We start from the raw sequence: 22,737 nt of genomic DNA, 5'->3' as shown, positions 1-22,737 counted from the left end.
CTTTTAACTGGCAGAGATGAAGGGAAGCGACCTCATGGTGGTATTACTATGAGGAGAAGTGGAAAGACACAGCTTATTTTGAGAGCTGTTAGACTTACCCACAGATTATAGCACAGGGTGCGTGAGGGAGAAGGCCACAGGGGTTGGGCCCGCAGCACCAGGTTATTTCAGGCAAGCAGGAGGAATTATTCTCATAGCAGTGTATAAGGTAAATTGGAGTGGCGAGAGAGAGATGCCCTTGTGGTGGTCCTGAGGTAATGGGGTCTTATCTAGGATCTGGATGATGGCTACACTTGGGTTGGCTGGGGAAGTGGAAAGAGTAAGGCAGTCTTCTGATTGGACATGGAAAGTCAGTGAGAAAAAGGACAAGAATGTGACTCCCAAGGTAGCCTATAAAAACAGATCGGTGACCTCATTTATTTGTTGCAATGCCATTGGGCATCATTTTAAAAAAAGCTTTCAGTGTGCTGTCCTAGAGTGACTTGTTCATCATAGGTGATAGGAAACAGCTTTGTTTTCCTGGAGTAGTGCAAATGTTTGTTTCTGATGGGAATTCATAGCTAATCTTTACATTTTCACCTTGGCTATTAGGAAGCATGGAATCATTCTCTTTTCAACTGTAGTAACTGTAGGATCTTATGGTCTTTATATTTAAATTCTGTTCTAGTTTCTCTTATTCTGTCCAGAGTCTTCCTTTCACATTTTAGTTTTCCTCTTTAATACTTGCATTTTTCATAAGCTGCCTCATATTCATTATAGGATCACATGGGGGCTAAATTATGGTGTTATGTAGCTAACCATGAGATATTCTTAGAATGTTAATGATTTTTGTTTTCTATGAACCTTGTCTTCATTGATAGTCTTCAGGCAAGTAGTACATGTAAACAGGCTGTAAAAGCAAATGAAAAATGATGCAACAAGTGAAGAGCTACATTCATTAATAAATATTTGTGCATTGACCCAGTCCATTCTGCCTCTTGGTTAGTTATACATTCCCATGTATATGAATCTTTGCAACAAGAAATAAAATTTTGTTTGGCCATTCATTTATAAATGTTATTAATGGTATGGGACTAATCATTGGAATTCGAGCTAATCTGATTAGGAAATAAACATTTCTAATCAATTTGAGCAGATCCTGTCTCAGAAGACTGAGTAGTACTGATGGGTTGTTTACTGTTTAGTTATTAGTAGGTCAGTGATTAGCTAAAAAGAATTGACCTCTTGCTAACTAGGTTCTCTTGTCCAAAGAAAAGTCTTTTCTGTCTCATTCTATAAAAGGAAATCTTTGCTTCCAGTGGCCAGATGAAGTGCACTACTTTGTAACAAAAAATTTGTAAATGAAAATAACCAAATAACCAAAGGGATATTTGTGATGACCAGCTTTATCTTATTTAGCCTCCAGTAAAAAATTTTCCTCAATTTTAAACTTGAGAAACTGTCTCCTTCCCTCCAGCCCTCTGATGAAGTGGAAGGGTATACATCTGTGGTGCAGGAACACTTTGTAGAATTGAATGAACATCTGCTAAGACTTGGGGGGACTTTCTTTTAGAAATAGTAGTTCCTAGATGAATGACACTTTCATTTCAAATGGGTGACCTATTTCTCATTTCAGTGGAATGTCAAAATATTGACATCAAAATGTTTTTGTGATTCAGTTTGTCTAAGAAAAAAATAAGTTCAGTTAAGTACTATGTGACTTTTGCTTCTTTAGACTGTAACTAAACATTTTCACCGGAAATGCAGATCTTTAAATATGGCAGTAATGCTTCAGTTATCTTCTCTGCAGGGTGCAAGGAATGGAGTTGAGTGCCATGGTGGAGCCGAGCCCTGCTCTTCTGCCCTCATGTCTATGTTAATTTCTTGGTTTTCATTGAAGCTCAAACTCAACTTACTCAGACTTATGACTGATTATTGTTAAGAAAAAAATACAAAAAACTTCAGGATTTTATTACATTAAACAGAATCTTCTATTAGGAACCACAAGATAAATCTCTTTTTGATCTCAGTGTCAAAAATAGCTGTGTTTTCTCTAAGCAACTGGTTTATTTTTCCTATGTGGACATTGAATCTTAGACCATGTTTTCCTCTGCATGTTAGCTGTGGCAAAGTTGAGATAGTGTCTCTTCCACCTTTCATATCTCTTAAAACACTTTACTTCTGGCTCCCACTCTGCCTTGTGGCTGCAGCTATTGGTGCACATCCCTTACTCTACTAGTTTAAAAGCTGTCAAAGAGAAGATGTTTATCACTACTCTTTTCTTTACAGTGCTTTGCATCTTCTTGGTACTCACATAATGGCTGAATTGGATATTAAGAGGTCATTCAAAAATATTGACTCTGGGTGTAGCACAGTGTAGTGTGCTTGCCTAACGTGTGGTCCTGGGTCCAATCCCTAACATTCTAAAAAGAAAATTCTGTGTTGGGCCTCTGTGATGATAAAGATAAGAAGAAAGCTATTTATGTATAATATGCCAGTGATGGTTTTGAAAATGGATGAGGATCAGAGAGTTAGGTGCTTGAAAATACGGTACATTGAGATATGCTGTCTTCCTACACATGAGAGGAAAAAAAGGTTAAATACAACAGCTAACACAGGCCATTTTCCTCTGCTTCATATCTGCTAATGATCCATATATTCATCTCTTACTCTATATGATGACACTCCCAACAACTGGACAGACCCTTGGGTGAACAGACCTATAGGTGAACAGATCCATGGGAGGAATTGTAATAGTATGTGACACATAACTGAAGTTCCGTTAATAAGAGAGTCCATCAAGATGAAAGTGAACCTAGTTAATTGAAGGCAGAGATCATCACCTTTAGACACACAATTGGTAACATTTAATAATGCTTGTCATGGTGGGAAGGAATGAAAAGAATTAAGATGTTTAACACATGTGCCTATTCCCTAAGAAGAATGTAAACATTATGTACTGCAAACGTGTACGAATAAAAAAATTTTTAAAAATGCTTGTCACAAAATCTGTATTCAACTGTGTTGAGAAGGGAGAACTTTTTTTCAAATTAAAAAAAAAAAGTTGTATTTTAGCAGGCATGGTAACACATGCCTATAATCCCAGCTACTTGCAAGGCTGAGGCAGGGAGGATGAAAGTTCATGGGCACCATGGCAATTCTTTTCATTGTATTTCTTTTTCCTTTCCTCTAAAAGCCAAAACATTAGATATGTTTAGTTAAAACAATCTTAACCCTAACCCTAACCCTCTTTGATCCAGGTTTTTGGAATTTTGAATCTGGAAGGGGCATTAACCAACACTTCATTCCCTGGAGGACTCATCTTTTCTCTTTGTTTCATTTAATGTTTTTTTTCTTTGATCTTTTCTTTAAAAACATTTACATACTATGTAAGACATTTACTGTTTACTGTTATGTTTATTGTTCCCTGCTTGAACCTAAGCTTCACCAGGGCAGGGGTCTTTCTCTTTTTCTTCAACTACTAGGCACGTAGTAGATGCCAAGTAGGGGCTCAGAAAATCTTGTTGGATAAGCAAATGAAGGAATCTTTGATTGTCTGGGTAGACATTTCTAGTAATTGGTCACTTTTGATTCTCTTCTAAAACAACTCTCATGTTTCTCTGATTTCCACCAATAATGCTACTTCCATGTTACCAAGGAAAAACTATTGGAGGAGTCGGCACCCACACTTGACAGAGGAAATGAGATGATTTCCAGGAGATTTAGAAGTTATCTAGCTTCAGAAGTTATCTAGTGCAAAGATAGCGAAAGTACTTTCTCCTTTCAGGTAGATAGGGCTCATTCTTCTCAGACAGGGCCTTGGCAGCCAGAACTAGGGGTAACTGGTCAATGTACAGGAAATTACTTCCAATTACCAAAATTTATTACTAAAACCATAGCTTCTGCTGGGTTAATATTCTGATATGTTTCTGTCATGTTAATTCCATTGGAGATTCCTCCTTGGTTCCAAACAAAGTCACAATTTTGCAGCCAGCTTCCAATGAAATTCCTAGAACACACTCATTCCATCTCACACTATTGTCCCTTGTCAGGGCTCTGCTAAGCTGAGGACTTCCTTAGTGTTTCCTGAAGCATTGTGTTTGTGTTAAAGTCCCAGTGTTCACAGTGTGCTATTTAGTGTTGGTTTCCTCCTCCCCTTCAGGTCTGTCAATTAAACTAGGGAAGATTTTTCAGCTCTCACATGCTGAAAGCCATCCATATCATGTTTTTAGAACCCCAAACCCTGTATTGTACTTAAATATTTCACCTTGTATTTATTCCTTTCCTTGTGATATCTTTCTAAGGGAAGGGACTAGTGGATTAATGAAGGCGGGATTAGGGAATGAATTATGAGTCATAGCTAAGGCAAAACCTGCTAGACCATCATACAAAATTGACCTAATATAAGTGCATTTACTAGAATGTGATGAAGTTTCATGGGTTTTAGAAAATTCTGCGATCAAGTCTTCCTACATGTTTTGGATATTAAAATGTCCTTTAAAAATTGGGTGATAGTTATATAGTAATAATAATGACTTCAATGCATTGCTTTTGCTTAGAAACACAGAAAATTGGCAGTTGTGCACACACATTTACGGTAACTTACTGATCTGTGAGTTGAGAGACTGCGGAAAACAGGTCTTGGTGGTTGCTGATCCCAGGAGCTACAGCTCTGTATTTATCCTCATGTTCATTCTTTCCCGTGCTCAGTCTCACAGTGTTCATTGTTCAGGTCTTTTAGTTGTGATTTTTTTTTTGGAAACAGGATTTCACTAATGGAACTGTGGAGCTCAGCTTGGCCTTGAATTCACAACCCCCCTGCTTCAGCCTTCTGAGTGCCCGGATTACAGGCATGTGCAAGCATGCCTGGCTAGGTATTAGTATAAGTGTCTTGTACTGTAGTTTGACTGTGGTTTTTGAGAGGCGGTACATGAACATTATCTTCCATGTGTGTGAAAGCATTTCCTTCCATTTCTTGACCTTCAAAGAGTATTTTTTTCTTGGTCAGTGCAGATTAATGTAGACAGTGGCATTCTCTGCTCTTTGAGTAAATCAACTTTATACAGGTCAACAAAAGACAAATTTTACGTGACTCTTTCTTTTTTTGGGTACTGGGGATCAAACTTTGGTCCTTGCGCTTGCGCAGCAGGCAGCGAAACCACTGAGCTAAATCCCCAGCCCAACTCTAAGTTTTTAGGCTGATAAAAGAACTCAGTGAGGATATAAAAGACATTGTGCATTTTCTTCCAAATCTTGAACCATTTCTTCTCCTTTTCCATATTGTAAGGCAGGTTAACTTCTCCTTCTTTCTGTAACTGTTCTATAGTTTCAAGTTTTCACTGAATGTTTCATCAAACTCACTATATGATTATTCTTGGATTTTGATATATTGATTTTTAGGAGCATTTGATCACATATACTGTATACGGTATTAAACTATCGTCTTTGAACTGGGCTACATTGCCAGCCCTTTTAAAAATTATTTTTGGGACAGATCTCAGTCACTAAATTGCCCATGCTGGACTCAAACTTACGATCCTCCTCCCTCAGCTTCCCAGACTGTTGGAATTACAGGCAAATACATATAGTCTTAATATAGTTCAACAGTGCCACACAAGTCACGTGTGTGTACAGAATGCTGACAGAATGCGGCAGCCTGGATTGTGTGCTGCAGGTCCAGCTCGTCATGAAGAGGCAGCAGAGTGTTCTTTCCGTGTTATCGCAGACACGATGTATATCTCTTGGTTAGAGTGCAGTTCCAGATTATAGATATCTGCTGTTTTAGTTAGAATTTATTGTTTACAAAGAACAGAAGCCCTCTTAAGTTAACTTAAAATACCTTAAGACCTTAGAAATGTAGAACTTAACAGCCAGTGTCAGTGATCCTAGTAGACCCATTAGGGAGCATGGCATGGACTAGAGAGTCAAGAATTGTAGCCCCTGCCTCATCTCTGGCTCTTCCTTTCTCTGCTTCTCTATCCCCTCTTCTCTCACAGGACCAGCACATTCATACCTGCTGGCATCTGCGTGAGGTTTCAGTTTAGGTCCTTATTAGAGCCTGTGTTTTTCGTAAGTCCTATTCTCAAATGACAATTTTTCAAGTTTAAAAAAATATTATGTATCACAAACATACAGTAAATGCATTCATCTTGGGAAATAGTACATTACACACATCGTTATCATTTTAATCCCCATCTCCCTCCTTCCCCAGATCCCCTTCCCATTTCCACAGACTATTTCCTTGTTTCCTGCCATTTCTCTTTTAGTTTGCTCTCTAAGTTATTTAGATTTTGGGCCTCTCATATGAGAGAAACCATGTGATATTTAACTTGTGTGTGATGTATATCACTTAGCATTATGGTGTCAAGGTGCATCCATTTTCCTACAAGTAATTCAGATTTATCCTTTCTATCCATTGTGTATATATCACATTTTCTTTATTCATTTTTCTGTTGATAGGCATATAGCCGGCTTCCATAATTTAATTATTGTAAGTTGTGCTGCTATAAACATAGATATGCATGTATCACTGTAATATAATGACCTTAACTGTTTCAGGAAGATACTCAGAAAAAGCTGGATTAAATGGAATTTCTATTTTTAATTTTTGATGAATCTTTGTACTGATTTCCATAGTGGTTCCAATTTACATTCCTGCCAACAATGTAGAAGGGTTCATTTTTCTCCACACTTTGCCAGAAGTAAATTGTTTTTTGAGTCCTCGATGATAGTCATTCTTATTGGAGTAAGATAGAATCTCAGTTTTTGTTGTTGTTGTTGGTACAGGAAATCGAACTCAGGGCCTTGTGCTTGCCAGACAGGCGCTGCACTGCTGAGCTACATTCCTGGCCCCTCAATGTTGTTTTGATTTGCATTTCTCTATTGGTTAAAGATAGTGAGCATTTTTTTTTCCAGTGGAGACTCATTTTATTTTATTTTATTTTTTTATTGGGTACCAGGGATTGAACTCAGGTCCTTGCACTTGCCAGGCAGGCAGCGGCACCACTGAGCTAAATCCCTGGCCCAATAGTGAGCATTTTTCATGTACTTAGTTACTTTTCTGATTGCTGAGACAAAATACTTGCCACCCAAAGTTAAAGGAGGAAGTTTTATTTTGGCTCAGTTTGTAGAAATTTCAGTCCCAAATTGGCTGGCTCTAAGGCAGAAGGGCAGGACAGCAAAGGATTCCATGGCAAAGCAGGGCAGGCAGAAGACAACAGAATAAGAAGTAGTGAAGCAGCAGCTACGAGGGACTCCAGCATCTCTCTTTCTGTCCCTTACATTGTTTCACACCTAGGTTGGGCCTTCCCATCATCCACTCTCAGAACTGTGTCAAACCAGTCAGTGGACTAATTTAGGGATTGTACACGCTTGATCCCAGCACCACACACCTTATCTCAGAATTACACACTCTAGATCCAGCCACCTCTGAAAAGCCCTACCTATGAGTGCGTGAGGCTTTGGAGGGGACATCTGGACACAAGCCATCACAGGCCATCTGGACTTCTTTTTCTGCCAAGTGTCCCAAAAGAGACAATTTGATTGGCTTGATTCAACCCTTGGATCCCTCCTCTGGGTCAGGCCACTACCTTGAGTTCAGTGATCTTTTGTGGGTGGGATAGGGGAGTTTTAACGTATTCTTTCATTTGTTCTATTCTTTTTATCTGTTACATATTTTGAGAGACTTTACTATTATACCATTGTACTTTCATTGAATTTTTATTTTGACACATGTTATGGTTCCCTATAATCATTTTATTTTTATCGTGTCTTATTCTTGTTTAACAATTACAGTATCTTTTTTTTTTTAAAATCAGGGATTGATTTAATTTTAAAAACAAATATAACCTGGGCCGGGGATTTAACTCAGTGGTTCCGTCATTTGCCTCACAAACGCAAGGTCCCAAGTTCAATCCCCGGTACCCAAAAAACAAAACAAAAAAAACAAGTATAAGCTATCAAATCACCCTTCTCAACTTGACAGTCTACCTGAGGCACAACTGTCAGGTAAAAACATACATCTTTACAACTTGGTGGCCCCAAGTTAAAACAACAACAAAAAACAACAGAAACCATTTCACAGAAAGGAAAGGAATAATATGAAAACAGCTCAAGAAATAACACTAACAAGCAAAAATTTATAGGGAAGGAGGAACATGTAACTTTAACTTAACTGAATAAACCAAGAGAAGACTGGTCTACATAGGAAAAATGTGCATCCTGGAAAGTCAGGTATGAAGATTTGGAGTGGGAATCTATGACTTGATTCTCTCCTAATTCTTGAATAAAAATGACATCTTGCAGTACTTATACTTCATGGCTCAGACACCTAACCTCTCTTGGTTCTATTCCTTACTCATTTTAGCCTTTACTGAAACAAGTCTGAAAAACTTGGGGGTTTATTTTAAGATGAAAAATAATCACATTATATTCTTTCTGTAGCTACTTTAGACCTGGGTTTGTTAATAGAAAATTCCTGAAGAAAATTTAAATATAAGTCTGTGGCTTTGGTGAATCAAGTACCCCAGTTAATATTTAGAAAACACCCACTTTTTGGGCCAATAGTATTATTGGTGGTATGTATTGTGGAGGGATAGCTGGACAAAGTCTGTACGTCTCAAAATCAGTGTTAAATCAATCTCAGGGTTGAGAGGAAAAAAGGAGAGTCTAAAATCACGAGTGCAGATATATCTAGGATCCTTGTCCTTCTGGATTCACACTTCCTTCAAGGTCTTCATCATTATAAATGTTCTCTGCCATCTGCCACACTTGCATGATACTATCTTCTGATACAGAACAAATCACCCAAGGTTCATTGGGATTCCAGGAAAAATCAGATGTCTTGGCAGTGTGACCACCATGAATAAACAACTCAAGTGAGTCATCTTCTGCATCTTCTGGAGATTGCTCTTCTCCAATTTTACTTAAATCCCAGACAGTACCACTGGAAGCCAGAATAGTCTCATTGTGAGGTGACCACTGAACCTGGAATATTTCATCCTTATGCGATTCAAAGAAATGCAATATAAGTTTCAGATTTCTTAGATCCCACAAAGCAACAGTCTTGTCAGCTGATCCTGTGGGAAGAATGAATTCACTATAAGGATTGAAAGAGAGGCAGTTCACTTCAGCAGTGTGAGCATCAACTGAGTGGCTTGGTGGGCTGGGGGATTTAGCTCAGTGGTTCTGGTGTCTGCCTTGCAAGCATAAGGTCCCGAGTTCGATCTCCGGTACCAAGAAAAAACAAAACAAAACAAAACTGAGTGGCTTGGTTTGGAAGTGTTGTTTGACCGAGTATCTCAAATCATAAGTTTCTGGTCATCAGCAACTGACCTAAACAGAGACTCATGGAGCAGATGCCAGGAGACATCTTCTACTGCTCTATGGCCTGTAAAGATGGTCTTTGCATCCACCACCTTCCCTTCCTTTGGAACAACACTGATGTCCCATAGGCAGATGGTATGGTCATCTGAAGCCCTAAATGCCCACTGAGATTTGGGTTCCAAGAAAGCCCGTAGCCTTCCTTCTGATGTCCACAGAGACGCAAGTCTGGGTTGTACTCTCCAGAGGGGTCTGGTTTAGAAGAATGCTTTGTATAGTCAGAAGAATGCTTTGTATATCACCGGCTGGAGTCTTGTTGCAATGATGCAAGGGTTCTGGGGCATATAACGGGCCCTGTTTAACTTCTCCTTCATGGTTGATCTTGATTTCTATTTCAATTTTCCCACTAACAGAGCCAAAACCTCCAAATTCTCCTTTCTCGCTGTCATAGTGTGATGCATCAAACTGGGCACCATCGTTAGGGAGGTGCATGCTGGCTATCACAAGGTGGTTTTGTTCATCCGATGTGTATGTACCCAGGACAAGTTGATGAATGCTGAAATCTTTCCCTTCTGGTCTGGTTACATCTAGAAGCCACTGTGCGGTTAGGCTGGGCCACTCTACAGCATGGGTCATCACCAAATTGTAAAGAACAGGTATGTTCTTGTTCCATATTTTATACTCCTCGTTGATCACACGTTCTTCCACTGGGTCATCAAAAGCTGCTTCCTTGTTAGCCATGGCTGCAGGAGATCCAGGAGGGCCTTGGGGCCCAAAGACATGAAAGGGGCCGGGAGGCTGCAGGCCTCGCTCTGCGCACGAGACCTTTGTTTCCTGTGGTCCCGCATGAGGGCTGGCTGGCGCACCTTCGCGCCAACATTGGCCAACTGGAGCTCTGATTGCAGTATCTTGAATCTGAGCTTTATTGTAATTATTTTTAAAGTACTCCTCTGCCTCCTGAGTTAACTCTTCCTGCCCAGGGTGTTTTCCTCCCCCATGTTACTGATTTTCCTTGTAGGCTTGGTTCCCTATTGGTGATTAAGAGCAAAGGACTGTGGAGTATTTGCTCTTTTTTTTTTTTGGGTACCAGGGATTGAACTTGGGTCCTTGCGCTTCAAACCACTGAGCTAAATCCCCGGGCCTGTTTACTCTTTTAAAAAGATCTATGTGTACAGTTGTTGTTTTTTTTTTTTTTCCCCTAGCTTCACCTGTACCCTAAGTGGAATTCTAACGTGGAGCAGGATATGTATGTGTAGTACTGAGTTATCTTCTGACCAACTTTGTTTCATCCCAGAAATCTCCCGTGAGCCAGGTGTGGTGTTGCATGCCTGCAATCCCAGCACTCGGGAGGCTGAGGCAGGAGGATCACTGTGAGTTTGAGGCCAGTTTGGGCTACATAGTGAGGTCAAGGCCAGCCTGAACTACATAGCAAGACTCCTGAAATGTTTGGACTGTCATTATCCTTGGCCAGGCTGCCTGAAGGCCGTTGGAGGGGTGAGGTGGGAGTGTTCACTGTCATCACTTCATCCCAGTTTTCTGCCCCACACTGTCCTCCCTCCTCTGTGTTACCTGTTGACCCTGAGACTCCTGGGAGTCTGCTGAGCAGATGACCTCTTGGTGGCCCTTGAGTAGCAGCTTTTTCCTGTGTCAGCTCTCAGCACATTCCTGTTCCCTGTTCTTTTCCCCAGAAACTTACTTACTGTTGAAAGTTCTCTTCCAGAAAGTTCTTTTCAACCTTATAGAATTCTTTTGTTGTGTTTTCTGATGCTTTTATTTCATTAGGGGCCCAGAAAGGCTGACCAGGCGTCAGTCATCTTGAAATACAGTGTCAACCGTATCAGATAGTTCTTTTAAAGCATAGCATTTGATTTTGGCTGTTATTTTGCTTTTTAAAATGAGAGACATATAAAAAATGCATTTAGGTACACGAATAATTTAGAGAAAATCAGTGAATGAGTGCTGGTTCCCACCACTAGTTGGAGGAGTGGGTGGTCTCCGCTACTGGACTCCTGTGTGCCCCTTTGGGTGGGTGTATCCCCTGACTTGTATGGGCCTCCTCTGATCATGATTGTTTTGTGTTTTTAGTCATTCCTTTGCTTTTTACATTTTGTGTATTTTGTGTACAGTGTATTTGTCTCTAAACGGTATGATATTTAATTTCAGCTGTTTGTACTCTTTCTGCAAGCGCAATCACATAATATGTACATTTCCTTACCTTGCTGTTTTACTCGATCATGTTTCTGAGTTTTAGCCACATTTATTTGTGGACTGATATTTTCATTTTTGCTGCTGTGTATGTTGCATTGTGAGAATACACTACAATTTATCTTTTTAAAAAACTGACAAAATTTCTGTATTTGCTGTGTACATGATTCTTTGAGGTTTATATACATTGTGGGATGACTAGATCTAGTTGATTAATATAATCATTACCACACATATCAATTTTTTTGGTAGGAACATGTTACCACTCCACTCTTTTAGCATTTTTCTTTCCTTTTGCAGTTCTAGGGATCAAACCCTAGTCCAGCATTTTTCAATATATAATAATATACAACGTATTATTAACTATGATCACCATGTTGTATAATCTCTTGAACTTATTCCTTCTGACTGAAATTTTGTATCCTTTGTCCAAAATCTTAATTATCTTTTTAAAAGAAGGAAAAATTCCAGTGCTTGCATGGAACACATCTGATATCAAATTAATGTGTTTTCCACGTCAACCTGTCCTTCAGTTCTTGGCAGGTAGTGACTGTCCTACAGTTTCGCTAAGGTGTGACACTAAGTGCCTGACGTTAGTGCAGACCCCACTCATTAAGGGTTCAGTCCCCCAAACTGCTATCCTTTTCAGATGCAGTCGCAGGTGGTGGATCCCCAGGTTACCCACAGCTTCCATCTGACTTGGCCGTAGAGTGGAGCTTCCTCTACCCTCTTTCTCTTCTTCTTCCTCAGGTTGAATAATTTGCAAGAACCCAGAGAAAGTTCATTTAACTGTTAGTTCCCCACCCTGCACCCACCCATTACCAAGGCTTGAACTCACAGCCTTCTCACTGAGCTAAATCCCCAGCCCTTCATTTTGAGACAAGGCCTCACTAGGTAACTGAATTGATCAAGTTTGGCTTGAACTTGTGATTCTCTGGCCCCGAGTAGCTGAGATTACAGGTGTGCACCACCATGCCTGGCCTTCTTTTACTTTTCCCCCAGTATGAGTGATTGAACCATGTATTAAATGATACAAATGAACAGCCAGATGACATTGGGCAAGATCTGGAAAGTTCCCGGCACAGGAAGCTTCTTTGTGTTATGTTTTTTTTCCCTTGTGGACAGGATTCATTGCACTGGGAGAAGAAAGCAGCACTCATACCAGTAGACAGTTTTCTACAAAAATGAATATGCCGTTCTGCCTGTTTCTGTTTTGCTTGTGATTAATCTTGGACAAAATGGAAAAATAAGTTTTGGCACTTTAACATTTTTGAAATCATGTTTTTCTTTACCCTTCTAATCTGGTACCCTCCCCTGAAACAATTCTAGTTGTAAAAGTGTCCTTGACCTTCAGTAACTCTGGATGCTTTCCTCGGTGCACGTATTTTTAAGGTTGTAGTACTACACTTGTGATGTTTGTGATACGTTGTGAGGTTGTCTCTGTGGTCTGTTTCAAAGGTATCAGGCCACAGGCTGCCCCTTCCCACTGTACGGAGGATTTTACAGTCTTAGTAGCAGTACACAAAAGTCCTGTTTCTTAGGTTTTTAAGTCTTTCTTGTTAGTCTGTCTCATGGTATCCAGTTATACCTTTCATAACTGTATTTCAGTTTCTAATAATATGTATTGAATGTGTGTTGTCACTGTCCACTTTCCCAACTAGGCCATAAACTTGAGTAGGGATCATTGTCCTTTTCTTTTTAGTGGCTACGTAGCATTCAAAGTCAGCTCAGAAATAATGATTACATAACTGAATGAGTGAATATATTATGTACTTATGTGCCTGGTACAGTATTGAGCATATTATATATGTTGATTTAATTCTTATTACAGTCTTTTGAGGTAGGCAATATTAGAAACTATAGTTACACACGAGGAAATGGAGGTTTTGGAGAATGAAGTAAGTTGGTCAGGATTAAGCAAGTTAGTAAGTTTAAGTTCCATAGGTGGCATTTTAATACTGACCTATCTGTCCAAAGCTTACTCTTTGTTTTGTTTTATATTTTGAGACAGGGTCTTGTTTTGTAGTGTAGGCTGGCCTTGAACTCACTATTTAGCCCACTTTGGCCTCAAACTCATGGCAATCCTCCTGCCTCCGCTTCTTGAGTGCTGGGATTACAGGTGTGCACCACCATGCTTGGCCACAGTTTACTCTCTTGATCACTTCTTTTTTTTTTTAATAGTACTGGGGATTCAACTTAGTTTATCAACTAATTTTTTTTTAGCTTTGATACTGATATTTTGGTTATATTTTTAATTTTTTAACTTAATTACAAATTTTTTGAGATGAGATCTTACTGTATTGCTTAGGCTAGCCTTGGACTCCTGAAGTAATCCTCCTGTCTCAGCCTCCTAAGTAGCACTTACAAGTATGTGTCACTCCATCCAGCTTCTTAGCTTCTTAGTCACTCTTTCAAAATAATTTTGCCTTTTAATAGCGAACTAACAAACATTAAAAAACATGTACTTGTATGTAGGACAACTCAGAAAAATGTAGTGACTAGATGGACTCTCCTGTTTGATAAATATACTACAAGCACAATTAATTGCCATCAGTAAAAAATTTACTAGTTAAAAAAAATTCAAATGCTGACATTGTCCAGAAAAGTGTAACAGGTTTTATTTATAATTGTTATAAAGTTGAACTGCTGAAATTTGTTCACTGAAACATCCTGACTTGCATTAATGCTTTACATTCAGCATTTATTAAAAATTCACACACAAATTAAAATGGAAAAACTGTGAATACTTGATATTTGTCTCATTTTCCCACTTGTATTAATATAGCGTAGTAGGTATCTGTTGAACTCACTGGAAACAGTTATCTAACATTCAGATCTACCAGTAACAGGAAGAAGAGAATTTTTTGAGGATGAAATATTTCCCATCATCTTGAATTCTTGAGTATGATCTCCACATATGTGGTGTGTTTGTTGGATATGTTTTGACATAATTGTTACACATTTGGCATGGATGGCACACAGATTGGCCTGGCTTTGACTTTTTCTTGTTATTCTCTAAGCAATACATTATAGCTATTTACATAGCATTTTTGTCATATTAGGTATTATAAGTAATACAGAGGTGATTTAAAGTATATGGGAGGATGCGTGCAAACACTGCTATCTATAGAAAGAACTTGAGTACCTGTGGATTTTTTATATAAGGAGCAATCCGGACCCAGCCTCCCACAGATCTCAAGAGATGATGGTATACGTCTATGTTACTGTTTTTCTAAGTTTAGAAATCTCCTGGTGTTATTAACCCCAAAGATTAATTTTGACACTTCTATTCAAAAAATCCCTCCAACTTTAAAATTTTACAAATTGGGTATACTTCCATGGTGTTGGTGGGTTGTGATAAGGCATTTCATAAAAGATTTAAAATTTCAGTTTGTGGACTGTAGGAAATCCATATGGTGGCTTTTGAAAAAAAATATTTTGGTGATATTGGGGCCTTCACACTGTTTTATATCCTTATCCCTGACTAACTAACTTATTTATTTAGTTATTCTATTTGAGACGGGATCTTGTTGAGTTGCTGAATTGCCCACGCCGAGCTAGAATGTACAGTCCTCCTGTCTCAGCCTCCTGGAATGCTGGGATTACAGGTGTGTGTCGTCATGCCCAGTTTTGAAGAAAATTCTCAGTAAGCAATGCATGTACATTGTAGAGAGTCCAAAGTATAGGGAAGTATAAAAAGTAAAAATGAAACCTCTGGCCTCAGTTTAACATTTTATGGTATATTCTTCTTATTTATACTCTTTTCATTTCACTCAAATTAAGACCATACTATAAAAGTGCTTTTCCTCTTTATCTCTTTTGGATATTTCTCCTTATCAGCACAAGTGGATCTATGATATCTATCTATCTATCTATCTATCTGTCTGTCTGTCTGTCTGTCTATCTATCTATCTATCTTTCTTTGTTTCTTTCTTTCTTTTTCTTGAGACAGAGTCTCATTATGTAGCCCATGCTGGCCTTGAACTTGCTATCTTTTGCTTCAGACTCCTGTGTTCCAGAATTACAGGCAATGTGCCACTATGTCCAGTTTACCGTGTACTTTTCAGAGGCTGACATTTGTTCTGTTGCATGGCTGTACTGTTCATTTAATCCGTTCTCCTCTAATGAAAATTTGGGTGGCACATTTGTTTGTTTTGCTTCTGTAAATCATGCTACAGTGGCATCCTTGCCCATATATCTTGGTGTTCTTACATTACTGTATCAGGAGGGTAAGTTACTACGGTATCATTGGTATTGTGGCCAATCAGTTGAGTGTTCTTTTGGTTGATTTGGACGGAAATTGCAAATTGGCAGAGTGCAGCACTGCTACTGGCTTGGGACTTGAGTGCCAGTGAGTCTCAGCCATTGGTGTTACAGCTCTGGGCAGCTCCTAGACATACCTATCAGCTCCTCAGCAGCTGAGCCTCATAGCCCCCTAGGCAGCCATCTGGAGCTCTTCCAGGAGCTGCTGCTGCCCCTGCAGGTCTCTGTCAATGTCCACCAAATGCTGGTTCCTCAGCTGGTCAGTGCCAGTTGTCACCAATTGATGGAGCTGGTCTCTGCCGAAGGTCTCTGCTGATCGCCGTCAGTTGCTGCTGATGTTTGGAACTCTTGAGGGCTAGTGGCCTTTAGTGTTTATAGTTCTTTTTAATATGACCTGCTCTGCCCACATCACCCAGGATAAGAATCCTGAGTAGATTTACAGGACCTGAGTGAGGCTGTATTTGGATGGGCTCAGTGCTGTAGCATAGGGACTTGGTGTACCAGAGGGAGCCCTCCTAGACTAGTCTAGGAGAGTGAGAGGAGAGCTGCTTATACAGAGCAGCAACAGGCCTGTGCATGCAGTTTTGTACATTTCGTGGGCCTGTGTTTGGTCCAAGTTCAATCCTGCCACAGTGTCATATGACATTGGTCCAGAATCAGTCCTGCTGCAGTGAGAGTACTGGGCAGCAGTTTGAGGGAACATTAGGAGAAGTGACAGCTGTCAATCAAGCAGCCACTTCTCCTAGGAAATAGGAGGCTGAGGTTGTGACTCCTACTCTTTCCAGGAATCTCCAGGAGGGCCGGCTGTGTGGGACATGGTCTGTTGGCATTTGTCATTCTGGGGAGAACAGCAGTGGGCCAGAGGCCCTTCTGAATTGTAATCTTGTCAAGGGCATTTTCCTGGGGCCTCCTCAGAGCTGTGAGTTCAGGGAGGGGTGCTGTGTGCCTGTCAGCCGAGCCGGGCCTCCTGTCAGCTGCATCCTGGAGGTTGGCAACCAAGTAACCTTAGGGTAGTGAGAAAATGCTCAGACAATTGCCTCTCAGGGAGCCAAGAGGGAGTGAGGGGAGGGGCTGGACAGCTGTTGGTTGGAAAGTGCTCACCGTCTGGCATTCAGTGGGAAAGGGCAGTTTGTTGTCTTTCAGTGTTGCCGAGTTCTGGCAGGCTAAAGGTCTCTCCAGAAATGTTCCAATATATTCTCTTGCCAAAAGTGTATGTGTTAGCTTTCTGTCACTGTAACAAATACCTGAGATAGCACAATTTATAAAAGGTTTATGTTGGCTCATACTTTTGGATGTTTCAGTCAATGGCCAGTTGGCCCTAACTGCTTTGGATTTTGGGGTATTATGGCAGGAGTGCTTGGTAGAGTAAAACTGCTCACTGCATGGCTAGAACCTTTAAATGTATTCTTTTTTTTTTTGTATATCCTTTTATTGGTACATTTTAGGTGTACAATAAAATGACATTCATCATTGGAAATTTGCACCTTTACATACCCTCTTGCTTCTTATTTTTTTCCCCTTTCCCTGCCCTCCCTTCACCCCCTCCATCCTTCCCTATTTACAAAGACTTTGTTTCCTTTTTTTCATTTTCTCATGTTCTTTCCTTTCCCCTGCCCCTCCCACTTCCCCTTCCTCTTTGCCTCTTTTCTTCCTATTTCACATTATCTATTAGTCCTTATTTACACTTTCAGTTTCTCACACTAGAGAAACTGTTCGGTATTTACACATGTGTGTCCTGTTTATTTCACTTAAGAGTATCTCCTACCTGGGGATTTGGCTTAGTGGTTCCACCACCTGGCTCACAAGTGCAAGATCCCAAGTTCAATCCCTGGTACCCCCCCCCCCCAAATCGCCTCAATGTGCATCCATTTAGCAATAAATGTCTCTAATTTCTCGTTTTTGATTGCTTAGTAGTACTCCACTTTATAAAAAAACACATTTTCTTTATCCATTCTCCAGTGCTGGCCATTTGGGCTGTTTCCAAGTTTTAGCTATTACAAACTGTGCTGCTGTGAACATGGATGCACATAGATCACTGTGGTATGATTCTTTTAATTCTTTGGGGAAGATCCCCAGCAGGGGCATAGCTGGGTCAAATGGGACTTCCAGTCCTAGTTCTTTGAGGTATCTCCATACTGATTTCCACAGTGGTTGCACCAGTCTACACTCCCACCAGCAGTGGAGCAGTGTTCCTCTTTCCCCAAGCATTTGTTATTGGTTGATTTCTTGATAGCAGCCATTCTTTCTGGAGTGAGGTGTAATCTCAGTATTGTTTTCATTTGCATCTCTCAAATGACCAGTGATGTTGAACATTTTTTCATATGTTTATTTGCCATTTCTGCTTGTTTGAGAAATGGCTGTTCATTTCAGATGCCCATTTTTGGATTGGGTCTTTAAATTTGGGAGGTCTGATCTTTTTAAGTTCTTTATAGATTCGAGATAGTAGACCTTTGTCTGAGGAACGGCAGGTGAAGATTTTTTCCCACATTGTGGGTTGTCTCTTCACAGTGCTGGTGGTTTCTCTTGCTGTGCAGAAGCCTGTTAATAAGAAGAGATCCCAGTTGTTGATTGTTTGTGCTAGTTCACGAGCACCTGAGGTTTTGTTCATAAAATCTTTTCCTACACCAAAGTCTTCAAGAGTTCTACCTAACCTCTGTTCAAGCCAATTCAGCATTTCTGTTTTAATATTTAGATCTTTAATCCATTTTGATTTTAGTTGAGTGCATGGTGAGAGATATAGATCTAGTTTTAGTCTTTGACAAGTTGAAACCTAATTTTTCCAGCACCATTTGTTAAAGAGGCTATCTTTCCTCCAGTGAGGGTGTTTGACTCCTTTGTCAAAGATGAGATGGCTGAGTGTGTCTGGAGATGTTTCTGCATCTTCTAATCTGTTCCACTGGTCCTCAGGTCTGTATCTTTGCCAGTATCATGATGTTTTTATCACAGTAGCTTTGAGGTATAGTTTCAAGTTGGGGGTTGTGATACCCCCTGCCATGTCTCTGTTACCTAGAATTGCTTTTGCTATTCTGGGTTTCTTCTTGTTCCAAATGAATTTTTGGATTGTTTTCTCAAGGTCCATGAAGTATGGTGCTGGGATTTCAATTAGGATTGCATGGAATCTATATAGCAGTTTTGGAAGTATGGCCATTTTCACTAGGTTGATCCTTCCTATCTAGGAGAAGGGGATGTCTTTCCATTTTCTGATATCATCTTCAATCTCTCTTTTCAGAGTGCTATAGTTTTCAGAGAAGAGGTCTTTGATTTCTTTTGTTAGGTTGATTCCTAGGTATTTTCAGTTTTTTGGATGCTATAGTGAAAGGAATTGTTTGCCCTATTTCTCTCTCAGTGACTCTGTCATTTGTGTAGAGGAAAGCTATTGATTTTTGTGTGTTGACCTTGTATCCAGCTACTCTGAATTTGGTTATTAAGTCTAGAAGACTTTTGGTGGAGTTCATGGGGTCTTCTGTATAGAGTTTCATGTCATCTGCAAATAATGACAATTTGACTTCTTCATTTCCTATTTTTATTCCTCTTATTTCTTTCTCTTGTCTAATTGCCATGGCTGATGTTTCCAAAACTATATTGAATAGGAGTGGTGATAGTGGATATCCTTGTCTTGTTTCTGATTTTAGTGTGAAGGATTTCAGTTTTTGGCCATTTAGTATGATATTGGCTGTTGGGTTTTTGTAGATGGCTTTTATTGAATTGAGGTAGAGACCATGTATTCCAGTTGTTTGTAGGGTTTTTATCATAAATGCATGTTGGATTTTGTCAAATGCTTTTTCTGCATCTATTGAGATGATCCTATGGTTTTTGTCCTTGGCTCTATTGCTGTAGTGTATTACATTGATTGATTTGCGTATGTTGAACCATCCCTGCATCCCTGGGATGAATCCCACTTGGTCAGGGTGTATGATCTTCTTGATGATCTTCTGCATCCTATTTGCCAGTATCTTATTAAGAATTTGTGCATCTATGTTCATTAGTGAAACTGGCCTATAGTTCTCTTTTTCAGTTGGGTCTTTCTCTGCTTTGGGGATCAAGGTGATGCTTGCTTCCAGGAATGAATTTGGGAGTATTGCTTCCCTTTCAATTTCGTTGAAGAGTTGAAACAGTAGTGGCAGTAGTTCCTCTCTAAATGTCTTGTAGAATTCTGCAGTGAAGCCATCAGGGCCTGCCCTTTTCTTAGTTGATAAGTTTTTAATTACGTTTTCAATTTCATTGGTTGATATTGGGTTGTTTAGAATTTTTAGGTCTTCTTCATTCAACTTTGGAAATTCATATGTGTCTAGGAATCTGTCCATTTCTTCTGTGTTTTCTGTCTTGCTGGTGTATAGGTTCTGGAAGTAGGTATTGATGATTCTCTGGATGTCTTCTGGGTCTGTTGTAATTTCACCCTTTTCATTCCTAATTGCATGGATTTGGGCCTTTTCTTTCCTTTTTCTGGTAAGGTTGGCTAAGGGTTTGTCAATGTTGTTGATTCTTTCGAAGAACCAACTCTTGGCTTCATTGATTTTTTTTCTATTGTTCTCTTAGTCTCCATTGCATTGATTTCTGCCCTCAGCTTTATAATTTCCTCCTTTCTATGGGCTTTGGGTTTGTCCTGCTCTTTTTCTAGAAGCTTGAGGTTCAGCATCAGGTTGTTTAATTGGGCTCGCTCTGTTTTCCTAATGTGAGTATTCACTGCTATGAATTTCCCTCGTAAGACCACTTTCATTGTGCCCCATAGATTGCGATATGTTGTATTGTCCTTGTCATTTAATTGAAGGAACTGTCTGATTTCTTCTTTCATTTCCTCTGTGACCCATTGGTTATTCAGAAGTGTGTTGTTCAATTTCCATGTGTTTATGAAGTTTCTGGGGTTTCTTTTGCTATTAATCTCCAATTTCATCGCACTATGGTCTGATAATAACCAGGGGATAACTTCAATTCCTTTGCACTTACCTAAATATGTTCTAGTATGTGGTCTATATTGGGGAATGACCCATGTGCAGCTGAAAAGAATGTGTATTCTGATTTTGTGGGCTGTTACACTCTGTGAACATCTGTTAAGTTCATTTGTTCAAGAGATTGCGTTCTAGTATTTCATTGCTTTTTTTTTGTCTAGTTGATCTATTTGTGACAGTGGGGTATTTAGGTCCCCCAGTACTATTGTATTAATGCTTATATGATTTTTCATGTCTGTTAGTATTTGTTTTATATAGTTGGGTGCACCAGTGTTTGGTGCATAGATATTTATGATTGTCATCTCTTCCTCTTGGATTTTTCCCTTTACAAGGATGTAGTGTCCTTCTTAGTCTGTCTTAATCAGTGTGGGTTTGAAATCCACTTGATCTGCAAAGAGGATAGCTACTCCTGTTTTTGGGGGGTGGTTCCTCTCACATGGAGGATTGTTTTCCACCCTTTAACTTTCAGTCTGTGAGTTTCTTTTTCAATTAAGTTTGTTTCTTTTATGCACCATATTGTTGGATCTTGCTTCTTGACCCATTCTACCAGTCTATTTCTTTTGATTGGTGAGTTGAGACCATTAACATTGATGGTTATAACATACATATTGAGTTATCATTGTCATGACTTTTTCTTTTTGTTTGATTGTCCCTCTTTGCTTTTAATTTCTTGTTGTGCCTGGTGGATTCATTCTGCTGGGGTTCCTGGGGTTGTGATCCTCATTGTCTTTTCCTAGGATTTTGTCTAAAATTTTTGGAGTGCTGGTTTGGTATTCATGAATTTCCTAAGGTGCTCTTCGTCATGAAAGTATCTTATTTCTCCATCAATTTTGAAAGATAGTTTTGCAGGGTGTAGTCAATCTGGGTTGGAGGCTGTTTTCCTTTAGGGCTTGGAATACAACACTGCAAGCTGTTCTTGCCTCAAGGGTTTGCATTGAGAACTCTTCTGTGAGTCTGATGGGCTTTCCTTCGTATGTGATTTGTTTCTTTTCTCTAACTGCTTGTAGAATGTTGTTCTTCTGTTGGGTTTCTGGAATCTTTTTTTTTTTTTTGGTACCAGGGATCGAACTTGGGTCTTTGTGCTTGCGCAGCAGGCAGCGAAACCACTGAGCTAAATCCCCAGTTCCAACACTGTAATCTTATCAGCTAAAAAAACTTTAGTGTATTTCTTTCTAGTGTTTATTTTTCCCTCTGTCTGCAGACTCTGAAATATATACATATACAGACATGTTGGTATTTTACATAGTTAGCTGTATATGGATATAATTTAAAATTATATATTTTTTCCATACCATTAAATATTCTACCCAGATCTGCCATTTACCTATGCAACTTGGAGGAAGTCCTTTGACCTCGGCATGCCGTACTATTCTCATCTGTAATAGGATAGTAGTGAAGATAATGATAATAACTACTTTAGAAGTTTGTGGTAAGCATTCGTCATGTAATGCTTACCAGAAACTTGTCAATTAATGTACAGTATTAAGACTAGGCCTAGTGTATTATAACTGCTCAGTTAGTGTTACTCTAAAAAACATGATATACAAGTTGTGTTGTAGTACTCCATTATATAAATGTACAATAATATATTTAGCCACTCCTTTATTGGACACTACTTTTTTTGGGCTATGGGGGATTGAACTCAGGGCCTTTGCACTGAGTAACATCTCTAGCCATTTTTATTTTGAGATAGGGTCACACTAAGTTGTCCAGGCTAGCCTCAAACTTCTTCCTAATCCTCCTGAGCAGCTGGGATTACAGTGGTACTGTGTCTAGCTGGACACCTTTTTTTTAAACTAAATGTAGTGCTGTGGTAAATAAGCATTTTGCTTATAATCCTTTTCTTAGTAATGTACATAATTATGTCCATTTCCTAGAAATAGTATTACTAGGTATCTAGGTTTTCAGGCATAATGCAGTACCCTTTTGATTTTGTTGTAGGTAAGTGGTGATAAAATTTGGGTTTTTAATTGTCACGGAGTTAAGTTAAAGAAAATTGATTCTCAGAGGATTGTGATGTGGC

General features: G+C 39.4%; 1 protein-coding gene and 1 pseudogene across 4 annotated transcripts in view; one reads left to right on the top strand and one right to left on the bottom strand.

Annotated features, from left to right (window-relative positions):
* Positions 1-22,737, top strand: part of Fhip1a (FHF complex subunit HOOK interacting protein 1A) — a 260,320-nt gene that overhangs the window by 28,123 nt on the left and 209,460 nt on the right. The window lies entirely within an intron of this gene.
* LOC101714388 (histone-binding protein RBBP4-like) lies at positions 8,320-10,041 on the bottom strand (annotated as a pseudogene).

This window comes from Heterocephalus glaber, unplaced genomic scaffold (genome assembly GCF_053883595.1).
Source record: "Heterocephalus glaber isolate CG9 unplaced genomic scaffold, H.glaber_assembly_v1.0 deba00000613, whole genome shotgun sequence".
In the NCBI taxonomy this organism is placed as follows: Eukaryota; Metazoa; Chordata; class Mammalia; order Rodentia; family Bathyergidae; genus Heterocephalus; species Heterocephalus glaber.
This window is presented reverse-complemented; position numbering and strand designations above follow the sequence as displayed.